Here is an 11,931-nt window from a genome sequence, read left to right as displayed (position 1 = left end):
AGTCTTGTCTGACAGTGAGGTGTGAGAATATAGTGACACCTTTATCTTAGATCCTTTCATGCCTACACTATGTTGATTCTATATTTAAATCACACCAGGTTTCAGTATCCATGTATAGTTCTCAAGAGTATTAAAATGATGACTACTCTTCCCAGACTTGCTTACTTGGTTTTCATCCCTATAGGCAACTCCTACATAGAAATTTTGTTGATTTCAATATGTCCCTTAATACTAAATACCTTAATAATGATTCTTCCTTAAATGAGTGGGTCTTGTATCTTTGTTTTCTCTCTGAACAAATCTGCATTTTATTACTGGTCTCTTTCTATTTGTCTTTTCTTGATCTGTGTCAGGGACCTTGATTGTCCCAATTGAGGATGGGTGAGGAGTTTTTGTGGAAGGAACAAATTGCTTTCTTTTAAGTCATTTTTAAGAAAAATTTTAATAAATATTTATTTAAGCACCATGATTACAAGCATGTTTTTAGTTGGGTTTCAGTCATAAACAGAATACCCCCCTTCACCAGTGCAGCATTCCCATTACCAATACCCCCCTCCCACACCCCCGCCTGTATTTGCGACAGGCATTCTACTTTTCTCATTCTTTAACATTGTCATGCTAGTTGTTAGTGTAGTTATTCCCTAACAGTGTTCACCACTCTTTGTAGAGAGCTTCAAATTGTGAGCCAGCCGTTAACTTTATTGTCTTTGGGCCTTATTACAGTATTGTCTTTAATTTCTCTTAAAGCCCATAGATTAGTGTTCATTTCGGCAGCACATATACTAAAATTGGAAGATTAAAATTGGAAGATTAGCATGGCCCCTGCGCAAGGATGACATGCAAATTTGTGAAGTGTTCCATACTAAAAAAACATAGATTAGTGAGACTATTCTGTGTCTATTGCTCTCCCTCTGACTTATTTCACTCAACATAATAGACTTCATGTACATCCATGTATAGGACATTGACATGACTTCATCTCCCCTGATGGCTGCATAATAATCCATTATGTATATGTACCACAGTTTCTTTAGCCATTCATCTGTAGAAGGGCATCTTGTTTATTTTCAGAGTCTATTGTAAATAGCACTGGAATGAATATAGGTGTGCGGAAGGGATTTTCAAATTGTATTTTTTTTATTTTAAATTATACATTTTTTGACCATATTGGCTTACATATCTTTCGCAGTAATATTTTAGGTACATATTAACATAGAGTCAGTGGAATTCCCATCACCAAATTTGTCCTCCCTCCACTTCCATTCCCAACCTGCATCCCAAATCTCCCACCCTCCCTCCCTAGGCTGCTAGAATAAGTGGTCCCCTCTGTGTCTAGCTTACTATTTAGTGATCATACTTTTGTGTTCCGAAAGTATATCCCTAAAAGTGCAATAACTGGATCATATGGGAGCTCAATTTCTAGTTTTTTGAGAAATCTCCATATTATATTTCATAAAGGCTGGACTAAACAGCATTCCCACCAGCAGTATATAAAAGTTCCTTTCTCTCCACATCCTCACCAGTACTGATTGTTATTGTTCTTTGTGATGTGTGCCAGTTTCTGTGGTGTGAGATAGTACCGCATTGATGTTTTGATTTGCTCTCCCTAATGATTAGTGATGTGGTGCATTTTTCATGTGTCTTTTGACCATTTGTATTTATTCTTTGATGAGGTGTCTTTTCATTTCTTCTCCCCAATTTTTGATGGAGCTATATTTTTCTTAAGTTCTGTCAGTATCTTTTATATTCTTGATATTAGCCCCTTGTCTGAGGGGCATTGGGTGAATAGTTTCTCTCATTTTGTGGGTGGATTTTGTATCTTAGGCACTATTTCCTTTGAGGTGCAGAAGCTTCTCAGCTTAATATAGACCCATCTGTTTTTCTCTGCTTCCTCTTGTTTGGAGTGTGTTATTTCCTCCTTGAAGATGCCTTCAGTCTCATTGGCATGACTGGCTAGCCACTTATAAAAAAGCAAACTCAGACCCTCATTTAACATCAGGCACAATGATCAAATCCACATGGATTAAAGACCTTGATATTAGGCCTGAAACTGTAAGATATATAGAGCAACACATAGGTAAAACACTATATGACATTGAGACCTAAGTCCTTTGTTGATGCTATTCAGTACTATATCCAGCTTAGAAGTGCTCTGTGGTCACCTATGGAGGAGGCACTTGGGGACCATGTAATGCTAAGGAATTATTATGGGACTGATTTTTACTATTGAGATTGAATTAGAAGGCACTAAGTTATAGTAGTAAAGGATAAAATGGAGTTCAGTGATAATTTACCATCCTCTCTCCAGTCCAACATTACTGGGTGAATCAGGAACTAGATAGTTACAGTGAATTGAAAATTGAAAATAAATGAAATCATGCAACCAATGCATGCTTATTGTAGTATACACAATAATTCCACACATCACTAGTTTCAGCTTTTAATGGGAATTAATTTACTAATAAATGAGTCATACTGTTAACAATTTAAACATTTTAGAAATTGTATCTAATATCAAACAAATATGTAGTTCACAAGCAGAGCTAACTCACTTTTTTTTAAGCCTACAGCACCTGGTATTCCCGGGTGGTCTCCCATCTAAGTACTAACCAGGCTGACCCTGCTTAGCTTCCGAGATCAGACGAGATTGGGCGCGTTCAAGGTGATATGGCTGTAGCCTCACTTTCTATCCATAGTAACATTTAGAGACTATTCTTCAGTGTGACATTGTTAAAAAATGCTGATTTGAAATAATCATCAATAATTTCCAAGAAGTCTTTCATTATCCCCAATTTATAATGCCTGAACTGAATGTTCTATTGCTATTTCTTTGTCTCTGTGTCAGAAAGTAGCAGCATATATCAAACAGCTCTGTGAGAAGGTATGAGGCCTCATTCTGTATCCTGATTTTAGGGGTGCTAGAAAATATATGTAGGAGGAAAGTAATAAAGAGAAACTGGCTTGTTACTTATAACATGGAATGATGCAATGAGATCAGGGCAGGAGAAGGAATCTGTGACATTGTTGGTTGAATTGCTTTCAATCTCTGACTCTTAAAAAAATCTATTCCATTAGAATCAAACTATTGTAGAACCAGAAGTCACTGTCTTTTGTGAAGTCTGACCACTCAGTTCTGGATGAGGCAAGGGAAAGGATCAAAGTAAGGTCTTGGAACACAGAAATTAGTAGGTGACAACAATTGCTTAGGTAAAAATATTGGAATCATATAGTATGAATGCTCTCTGCAAGAATAAAATTCTATATAGCAATAGTTAGGCTTGAGAATGTAAACAGCAGGGAGATTCGGAATCACACATTTGAAGACACCTAAATACTATAAGCATGCATTGATTTATTTTTTTAAAAGAGCTTATTTAAACAGAAGGGTGAAAAGGCTTCACACAATTCTATTGTAATGGAAATGCTTTTTCTGTTTCTCACAATTGCAAATGACAAATGCTGTTTCCTACATGGAGAAAGAAATCCTTTGCAAGAGAATGTTTTAAGGAGATGACTTAAATCAATTTGCTCCTAAATAACAGGATTGGCAAACTGCCCATTATCACATTGACATATCAAATGACAGTAATGTTCCCTACTGTCAAGGGATATCAAGGCACTGCAGATTCTAATCTATTTACCAAGTAGCAGGAGGGTGCCAGGATGGGCTAGTCTCTGCAAAGCTACTTTATCTATGCCAAGTTCTGGAATGTTGATAGTGAGAAAATGGAATGTAGAATTTAGGCAAAATTGGAACAAAATCAGAGCAAAATGAGTTTTCAGAAATTTTCCTAGCAATTTTATAGTAGTGAAAACATACAAGTTGAAATCTGATTATTTTTCAGTTCCATCCAAACTGAGCACAGATACAATATTGTGTCTCATGCCTATGGTTTACCATTTCATCAAGGTCTACAAAGGTACTAGATTTCTAGTTCCAGTTCTGCCATCAATTCTGACCAGGGGGAAAGATCTGAACCTTCTCTCTCTCTCTCTCTCTCTCTCTCTCTCTCTCTCTCTCTCTCTCTCTCTCTCCCTCTCTCTCTCTCTCTCTCTCTCTCCCTCTCTCTCTCCTTCCTTCCTTCTCTCTCCCTTCCTCCCTCTCTCTCCCTCCTTCTCTCTCTCTCCTTCCCTCTCCCACTCTCTCTCCTTCCCTCTCCCACTCTCTCTCTCTCTTTACAGTTTACAGGGTAGGATTGGTGTGATAAGGCTTATAAGGACTCTCTTCAGGCTAAATTATTTTAATGCTGCTGTGAATGCTACTTGTCAATGTATTAGAAATATCATTTGATAAAGACCCACTTCTTTTATTTTTCAGTGAGGCACTGTACATTATTATGAAGCTTACTCAGAAAGATATTTTGGGAGAGACCAGAAAGGGAATACATATGCAAGAGATAATTTAGGCATTTCCAGAGTGGGAAATAAATAAAATGAAGCAAAGGTACATAGAGACAAATAAATGTGTTCATAGCACAAGTTCAAAGGACTTGAAGCACAAACATTGCCTCCACTTAAAACAAACCAAAAGGATTAAATTAAATTATCTGTGCAAGGGATATTCACTTTTTGTTCAAATTATATGCACTTTCTGGATATAATCTTGTAGAAAAAGAGTTAAGGGAACTTTCTAGTTACTTTCTTTTGTTGTTGTACAGTGGAAACCTATGACAATGCAGTTTTGCTTCTGTATGAGAGAGATCACATTTGGCATTCCTGCCTCCAAATTATGCTCTGTAAATCTGAGATCATGTCACTACAGGGACAAGCAACTGAAGCTGGACAGAGCAGAGGAGACTGAACAGATAGCACAGGTTATTTACAGTAAGAATATTTGGAGAACCATTCAGAAATTTCCAGATGTCCTTGCAAACTCAGTTAACATTCAGAAAAGGGTCCCTGTCCTATTATGCATTATGTATGATATGTATGCAGATATATGTGTGGAAGCAGAAAAAAGTCAAGTGCCAGATCCATAGTTGCCAGAAAAGAAGATGGAAAGAGGGGGCCTTTGATCAAACTTCCTACATAACTAACATCAAAACTGGTTCAGTGAGCTGGTGATAGTACTGGTCAAAACTCCTGTGTTGGCACTTGATGGGTATCATAGCATAGGGGATTCAGGATGGATGAATCTATAGCTGGCAGCAGGGATGTGTTGGCTACAGATTATTGGCTCAACCTTTCTAGAGCTTAGCAACAATGAGAACGAAGAGAAAATATAGTTATAAAGATGATGTGGCATAGGGCCAGTCAACCAAATTGTTCACAAGTCTTTACAAGAGGCACAAAAAGGCAGCTTTCAATTGACAAGATGAACCACATGGAAAACAGAGCCCCAAGAATAGAATCAAGACCTAACCCTTCTAATTAGAAAATATTATCATGCAATTCATGTAATTTCTAGATGTATCTATAGTTCTTAATATGATGTTGGCCTTAGGACTTTTGAGGAATACCCACAATTACCTGTGTCTAAAAGCAGATTTCTGTCCTAATCTATTGTTGGGAAGGTGTTCAGGAGAGTCTAAGTTCTTGGAAGTCACACTGAAGATTGTACTTGTGTTGCAGTCTATTTTACTGAGCTCAAAGTTGCTGATCAACTTAATTTTCTACCTAATTATACATAATTAGGAGGGTCAAGAAAGTGACCAGAAAATGAATGCATATTTGTGATGACTTGCTTTTATTTAATTTTTTGTCAACTTTCAAATATATACAACTATTTGAAATTTGATAAAATTCTGTGCAGCTGTAATATACTTTTTCTTTTCTTTTTTTTTTCTTTCTCCTTTTTTTTCTTTTGGTTTTTGGGTCATACCTGTGGCACTCAGGAATTACTCCTGGCTCTGTGCTCAGAAATCGCTCCTGGAAGGCTCAGGGGACCAAATGGGATACTGGGGATTAAACCGGTCCATCTGAGTCTGCTTCGTGCAAAGCATACCCTGTACTTGCTTCAGGCTTCAGGCCCTGTAACACTCATTTCATTAAATTTAATCGCCTTAAAATATGTTACAGGAACATCCTAGCAGGGATCCTGTTTGTCACAACTTAAAGTTCTCATTAGAAATGCATTTGCTAATCACATAATTGATCTTTAAATGTATGTACATAAAATAAAACTAGTGCATTTAATTGCAACAGAGCTAAACTAAAGTAATGGGAACTTTTTAAATACGTAAATGGCATGTTCCATGTTTATTAAAGAAGAATTAACTCTAAAATATTCACAAAATAACTTGTTATATTCTCTGGTATATATATTTCCCCCCTCTGGTATCCTATGAAAGGTCTATTCAAGCAATAAATTTGAATCGTCCTATATAAAAATATTTTAAAGTGTTAGCTATTTTCTTTGAATGCTTGCACTTTTCCGTCAGTAAAATATGCCCCAAGTCTAAGGAATATAGATAAAACCAAATCACTCATTTGGATAAAACAATGAATCAATTTTTCAGAGGATCTATAACAGTAAGTTATAGATTACCTCATAATTTTTAATGATTAATATAGTAACTTTGGAGAAAATTTAATTCACTGAACCTTCTGAGAAAGAAGAGAAGAAGGAAGGAAGGAAGGAAGGAAGGAAGGAAGGAAGGAAGGAAGGAAGGAAGGAAGGAAGGAAGGAAGGAAGGAAGGAAGGAAGGAAGGAAGGAAGAAAAAGAGAGTTTACTGCTCTGTGACCCAGATTATCCTTCACACCTCAGAATCCAAGATATAAATATTCAGAGGGCCTAGCACTGAACTACTGGCCAAGTTTATTAATAAGCACAAAAGGGGTAACCAGGCCTCCTGAACACTGCTTGGAAGAACTCAAATTTGAAAATACTAATAAATTTAAAAGAAATAAAATCAGAGTAAAACAGATTGGTTTGCAGAAGTGTTGTCTATTCTACAGGTCACAGCATCCTGCTACTTTAAGGCAGATTGTTAGACATCCTTTATACTTCAGGCTGCAGAATTCTTAGTATCGTCACTGAGTACAATAAATCTAAGAAAGGTTAAATGTGATGTCTAGGGGCTGGTGAGGTGGCGCTAGAGGTAAGGTATCTGCCTTGCAAATGCTAACCAAGGAAAGACCCAGGTTCTATCCCCCAGTATCCCATATGGTCCCCCCCCAAGCCAGGGGCAATTTCTGAGCACTTAGCTAGGAATAACCCCTGAACATCAAACGGGTGTGGCCCAAAACAACCAAAAAAATAAAAGTGATGTCTAAAGTACTAGTCAACCCGAGGCAGTATTCATACCAGAATCTGGTGTTGTGCTCATTGTGAACATGGTACTTGAACTTCCCACATTAGAGCAGGGGCTAGGACATAAGGGTCTCTCATCATAGTCTCAACTGCTCTGATGCCCTGATGTTTCTGAGATTCAAGAATTTGGGAAGTATTATAAAAAACAAAAACCATTAGTAATTAAAAGAAGTTATATTTGAGTTTCTGTAATTTATGTTTTTGTTCATAACAGGGTATCACACATACTACATTCACATATCAGGCCCTTCCAAATAGTGTCTGCTTTCCTCCACCACTATCTCTGGGTCCCCTGCCATTTATTCCCATTTCCTTGTCATGGGAAAGCTCTGTCATATAGACCAATTCTTGGGTTTCATTCCCTTTGACCATGTATTATATCTTTAGTATTTTTTTGATCTATTCCATATCTTTTACTTCCTAACTTAACTATGCTAACTTCACTAGGATGATACCCTCTACTTCACTTCATTTGGAGGCAAATTGTATGATTTCATCTTTTCTTATTGCTGAGTAATATTATAGCAGTATTGCAACTGTGGATAAACACCGGAGTTTATCTATCTATCTATCTATCTATCTATCATCTATCTATCAATCTATCTGTCTATCTGTCTGTCTATCTATCTATCTATCTATCTATCTATCTATCTATCTATCTATCTATCTATCTATCTATCATCTATCTATCTATCTATCTATCTCTCTATCTCTCTATCTCTCTACCTACCTATCTACCTATCTATCTATCTATCTATCTATCTATCTATCTATCTATCTATCTATCTATCTATCTATCTATCTATCTATCTATCTATCTATCTATCTATCTATCTATCTATCTATCTATCTATCTATCTATCTATCTATCTATCTATCTATCTATCTATCTATCTATCTATCTCTCTATTTATCTACCTACCTACCTACCTACCTACCTACCTACCTATCTATCTATCTATCTATCTATCTATCTATCTATCTATCTATCTATCTATCTATCTATCTATCTATCTATCTATCATCTTTACACGTGGAAAATTAGAGGACGGTGAGGTGGCGCTAAAGGTAAGGTGTCTGCCTTGCAAGTGCTAGCCCAGGAAGGACCGCGGTTCAATCCCCCGGCATCCCATATGGTCCCCCCAAGCCAGGGACAATTTCTGAGCACTTAGCAAGGAGTAACCCCTGAGCATCAAATGGATGTGACCCCCCCCCAAAAAAAAAGGAAAATTAAATGATCTGCAGATCTTGGCTATTGTTAACAGTCCTGTAGTGAATATTGGAGTACAAACATCTTTTTGAATCCTTGGGTTATATTATACTTGGAAGTATAATTTTTGGTTCATATAGAAGTTTAATTCTTACCAGTTGTTTTTGTTGTTATTGTTGTTGTTGTCATTTATTCCTTTTTTTCCAGACATGTTCACATTGTTTTCCAAAGATGCTGAACCAGAAGATATCCCTTCCATTAGGGACTGAGACTTCTTTTTCTCCCATATCCATGCCATATGTATTTTTGTTTTATTTTAGTTTTATTTTGATGTTTGTCAGTCTCACCAGTGTGAGCTGATAGTTCATTATTGCTTTGTATTGCATTTCTCTGGAGGTAAGTGATAAAAATTTTTTTTAAATACCTATTGGGCATTTACAAGTGTTCTTTTAAAAATGTGTGCTTGTCTCTTCTTATTTTTTAAAGTAATTTCTTTGTTGTTAAGTTTTACCAGCATATTGTTTTTTACTTGAAAGAGTTTGGTATGGTTGTATTTCTTTATGTCCTGTTCAAACTTTTAATTTTTATAAGCATATAGAAGTGGATATAAAGTAAATGTTCTTGTTTAAATATTTATTTTTATTTAGGTACCATGATTTACAAAGTTATTCATAGTTGAGTTTCATATATACAATTTCTAACACCTATACCATGTCAGCTTGCCTCTACCAATGGCTCCCTTTCTACATTGCTTATCCCCAGTATTCTTCACTAATAGCACTTTTTGTTTTACTTTTGAAGTAAAAATTGATTATATTTGGAGGTACTGAGGAAGGGGAGGGAAAGGATACTAAGAAAGAATAATGTGCTTGAGAGAGGTTTCTGCAGAAAGTGCCCCAGTATATAACTCTGCATGAAAATATAAAAGTACACATCTCAAAACAGGAGACATGGGCAACTTTTGCTCAGGCCCCATGTAATGTTCCACCAGCACATCAGTTTGCAGCACTTTCAGATGGGCCCAGGGAGCACAGATGTGTATCTTCTCTATTCCAAGTTGGTTCATTAGGGTTTCTCACAACCTACCTCATGTGGAGTTTTCTATCTAGTTTCAGTCCTGTGGTGATTTGCAGGGGGAGGGCTTGGATCAACTGATATTTTTTGACCTTCTTTTCTTGGAATTTGTTCCTGCTGCAGTTTCTTTTACCAGGCATTAAATCCAGTATACACAAGATGTACCCTGGTAGCCTTAAGATTAAAGACAATAGTAGCCTTCAAAGTCCATCTCTTAGTTTTCTTATATCCCAAGAACTCATTGTCTGTGGTTGGTGCCCTTTCCTAACTCTCTACTTGTTTCATTCTACTCTAGATATTTTACCACCTTAAAATATTTTAAGAAAATAGTGGGTCAATATTAGTCTCCTATAACTTCTTCACACTAAGAGAAAAGGATTATAGAGTCTTCTTGTAAGGTGGGATTCTTCAGGCTACTTTGTTTTAATAGGACTTAAATAATGATTCATTGAGTTCCAGAGTCAGTCTGAAAATTGAAAAAGAGAGAAGAAAATGATTAGAACTGGAAGATTGAAATATATTTTCTCTGTCTTTGGGGGGCAGAGCAGATTGCTATTTTAGAAACATTCTGGGATGAGACAGAAGTTAAAAAATGAAGCAAAACAATAAAAATCCTGAAATAACATTCTCTTATGGACATAGAAACACTTTGTTCCAGCATAAGTACTTGGTTCACCAAGAAATCAAGGGGCAGGGATCAACTCCCACACCAGAGAGACCAAGTAGATGTTAGGTACTGCTTGATGTACCTAGTGGAACTGGCCAGACTTGTGGTTCATGCAGTGCAGTGGCTTATTGCAGATTTTATATGCCCTAGATACCCCAGCTGTCTCCTCTTATGGCAGAGATAGAGAAAAAGCAGCATATTTTTCTTCTCTGTCTTCCTCCTCTCTCCTTCCCAGTTCATATAAGTCACCAGAGAACCTCTACCGCTTCACAGTCAACAGAGACAAGACTTACCACATTTCTGCAGTGGGCCCACCAGTATGCAAAAGAAAGACATCAAATTGCATGCTGGATTTGTTTGTTATGACCCTATATTGTACCTTGGGGTTGCCCTTGTGAATGTTCTTTGATTTTGTTCTTCAATGGAAGTTCTCTGTTACCAGATCCAAAGTAAATGAATAACCTTGGGGAGCTATGGACACACGCTAGAGCAAGGAATTGCTCTTTAATTTTTAAGTCCTTTTAGGCCTACCTACTTCTTTTACAGAAAAGACTTTCAGAGGAGACAGCAGTGAAATAATGCTGGCACATCACCAAGGTTGGGCCTAGGGAGCACATGTACTTGTTACTTCTGCTTCAGGTTGGTTTGTATTGGATTCCTCCCACTGGAGGAAAGTCTGGTTGTGGTTGCCTGAGGGAAGTGTTGGTGTCAATTGATCTTTGAAATTCTTTTCCTGTCTTCTGATTCTGCTGGAGTTCCTCTTATCAGGCCTTATTTTCAGAATCCACAAGATTTATCTTGGTAGCCTTCGGGCTAGGGAAAAGAGTGACTTCTTCAAACTCCATTTTTTGCTTTTGTTTTATCCCAAGAATTTTTAATTAATCCTAAAAACATTTGCCATTTGTGTGGGGAGTGAGGTGTTCCCTATAAATTGCTTGCTTCAATTTTATACTGATAATCATTATTAAGAACAGATTCAGGCAAAGGGAAATGATACTTAGCTTTTAGAAGAGGAGTATTCCCATAGTTTTCCTTAAATGGAACTTCAAGGTCCCAAATGAATTCATAGGTATAGATGGGCTTGCTTTTTTAGCAGCAGTTCTCACTGGTAAAACTCTGACTTCCACTATCCTGGTCAGATTAGTGACAGCATGCGCAGCTCTGAGTTCCTCAAGAAATCAGACTACTATAATCAGTTTATGTGGTCTCACTGGGATTATCCTTTAAAGTTAAGTCTACCATTATTTCGATCAGTAACCTCTATAGAACTAGAATCTGATTTCTAAAAAAAGATAAGTAATATAAACAAAGTTTTCTATCCATCTTCACTTTAAATTGGCCAGGTGGCTTAATAAATCCAGATTATTCTTTTGCATAAACACATTTTTAATTTGATTATTGTAGTTTGGATCCAATACTTTCAGTTTTGTTGGTTCTATGGTTCAGATATAAAGCTACAAAACTTCACTTGATCACCAATGTGCCTGGGATTCCTGCTCCATGCCCATATTACTCACAACCTGCATCTTCTTGTTATCCCCTCTTCAGTTTCTTTGCTTCATTATTATTATATTATTATTATTGTTATTATTATTATATTATTCCTATTATTAGTCCAGATCCAGGGTAATCTAAATATTCCCCTTTTGATTCCCCTTGTTTAACTTGGTTTTGTTACTCTATATCCTACAATCATGTGAGTTTATCCAATATTTGTCTTTCTTCTT

General features: G+C 36.7%; 1 non-coding gene and 1 pseudogene across 1 annotated transcript; one reads left to right on the top strand and one right to left on the bottom strand.

Annotated features, from left to right (window-relative positions):
* The first annotated feature begins 758 nt into the window (after positions 1–758).
* LOC126007554 (U6 spliceosomal RNA) lies at positions 759–867 on the top strand. The gene has a single exon (XR_007495105.1). It is a non-coding gene; the product is annotated as a U6 spliceosomal RNA (small nuclear RNA).
* A 1,694-nt stretch (positions 868–2,561) lies between these two features.
* On the bottom strand, positions 2,562–2,679 carry LOC126007601 (uncharacterized; annotated as a pseudogene).
* Between the last annotated feature and the right edge of the window lie 9,252 nt (positions 2,680–11,931).

This window comes from Suncus etruscus, chromosome 4 (genome assembly GCF_024139225.1).
Source record: "Suncus etruscus isolate mSunEtr1 chromosome 4, mSunEtr1.pri.cur, whole genome shotgun sequence".
NCBI lineage: Eukaryota > Metazoa > Chordata > Mammalia > Eulipotyphla > Soricidae > Suncus > Suncus etruscus.
The sequence above is the reverse complement of the archived record's forward strand: the minus strand, read 5'-3'. Positions and strand labels throughout refer to the sequence as shown.